Source organism: Mus pahari, chromosome 5, assembly GCF_900095145.1.
Source record: "Mus pahari chromosome 5, PAHARI_EIJ_v1.1, whole genome shotgun sequence".
In the NCBI taxonomy this organism is placed as follows: Eukaryota; Metazoa; Chordata; class Mammalia; order Rodentia; family Muridae; genus Mus; species Mus pahari.
The window spans coordinates 15,244,574-15,246,963 of record NC_034594.1 but is presented as its reverse complement, the minus strand read 5'-3'; positions in this window follow the sequence as shown (position 1 = coordinate 15,246,963).

The following is a 2,390-nucleotide window of genomic DNA, read 5'->3' as shown; positions in this document are numbered from 1 at the left end:
TCTCTCTCTCTCTCTCTCTCTCTCTCTCTCCCTCCCTCTCCATCTTCTCTCTCCCTACAAGTTCCCAGCCTGCCTCTTCCCATCTCTTTCTGTCCTTCTCTGTCCCCTTTCTCTGCCTCCACTCCCTTCCCCAGAACCCCTCCCCAGGTCCCAAATAAACTTCCTTTTATACTAGGCCTGTCCTATGGCAGACACCTCAGGGAAATGCCTCGGCAAGGGCCTGCTATTTTATACTGCATTTTATAAAATATATCAACCAGTAAATTACTCAATTCGATCACTTATACAAAACAAACACATTTTATAATTTGCAATTAATGCAAACTTTTGTATGAGATAAACGATTGTGTTTTTAAAGTATAGGACTAGAGAGATGGGTGGTTCAGCAGCTAAGACCACGTGTTGCCCTTGCGGAGGATCTGGGTTAAATCCCCAGCCCCACATGGTGAGTCACAACTATCAATACCTCCAGAGGATCCAAAGCCCCAGGCCCCAGCATGCACATAGTGCACAGAGAGGCAGGCAAGCAAAATATTCATACTCATAAAATAAATCTAAAGAGTCACTCATAAGCTAAAGGAGTGATTGTATTTCTTTACATAAAAATGTTTTTTAAATGGTGATTGTACAGAATCCTATGGGAAATTCTTGATATACTCAAGTTTAAAGGAGCTATCTCAAATCTAACCCTCCCTCCACATAATTTTAGTAAAAATTTCATAGTGTACATTTGAGAGCATAACACCAGAGCTGGGAAAGTTATCCAGCAAATGCAGACTCTAATGTAAATTCAGACTCATTACCTAAGTGTGACCCTGGCCAATCCCATTTCCTCCTGGGCTTTATTTCCATGGAGTCACAGAAAGCAGTTCCCAGATACCTTGGCACCTAAGGTTTGCCTGTTGCTGTTGTTTACCTGGGGCTTATTTGCTTGCTGGGCAGGAGCTGAACCTCCTGAGCCAAGTGTCTGCCCACTGCTCAGATGAGGTTTGGGAAATCTGCACTTTATTGGTGGACACTGTCCATAAAGGGAAAGAAAGGTCTTGCCTGCCAGACAGGAGAGAGACAGGGAGCAGCTTGGGATGCCTCACCTCTGGTGTTTGCTGAAGGCACAGGGGCCTGAGGAACATCAGAGGAGGGGCCCTGGTGTCAGAACTGCTGATAAACCTTCTCACTTCACTGTCACTTGCTCTGCAGCAGGCCCTTGTGGCCCAGGCTGAGCCATCTACTCCTCATCAAAGGACCATGTCTCCTGCCTGTCTGCCACCCAGGACACCCAGCAGTCAGGGCTTGCCTGGCAGTGGCTGACTGGGAGAGGGGAAGAGGGTTCTCTTGTTATCAGCTGGAACAGATAAGGCTGGAGCCACTGATCCTGCCTCCTGGGGGGATTCTAACTCAGTGTGTGGGAACTGGACCTCCCTGGCCCAGGACAGCAGCACTGCATGCTGTCTGTCCCCTGCCCTTCTCTGGGCATCTAAGCTATCACTGGGGAAATGGCCTGATACAGATAGGTGTGGAGGGTTCTCTGAGCATGGCTTAGAGCTTCCTGGGATCAGAGGGGGTGCAAGTGTGGCTCATCCACACTCCTGGGTGCTTGGTGGAGGCACTTTCTGCCTGTCTGGTCTTTTCTCTCTTGGGTACATCATGGAAGTGAAGCTATTCTGTGTTTGTCCTTTGGGCCCTGGTAGCACAGGCATTCAGACCAACAATGAATTAATGAGACCACATGAAACTTAAAAGCTTCTGGTAGGTCATATCTCTTCTACAGGTGACATGAGTCGATTTAAACCAGATTAGATTATATTAAAGGCAGGTTTATTGGGAAGCTGCTCTCTCAGGGCAAGTTTACCAGCCCCAAGGTTTGAGGTTAGGAGAGGCCAGGGAAGTCATCATGGGGTGGGGTGGTGAAGAGGAAGGGGAAAGAGGCCAAGTGAGAAGAGAAGAGAGCAAGAGATCAAAATGCCTGGATTATATAGGGAAGAACCTCTAAGGGCAGGGCAGCCCAGCCCCTGGGCTGGAAAGTTCAAGGTTAGGGACAGGGTTTGCCAGGTAGGGACTGAGGGATGCTGGGAGAACCTGGAGGCTACATCTGCTTTGGTATGTAAAATATGCACCTCAGTCCCTCTTCTTGCTCAGGCAATCAAACAGTTTCTTATAACAAAGAACATCCCTGCTTGAATGCAGCCTCCTGAATGGGGGGAAGGTCTATGCAAGCTATACATCTGGCAAAGCCTATGTGTCTAGAACATAGAAAGAACTCAGAAAACTAAACATCATGAAAACAAACCACCCAGTTAAAAACCGGGGCTCCGAATGAAACAAAAAGTTCTTAAGAAGCCGGGCTTGGTGGCACAGGCCTTTAATCCCAGCACTCGGGAGGCAGAGGCAGG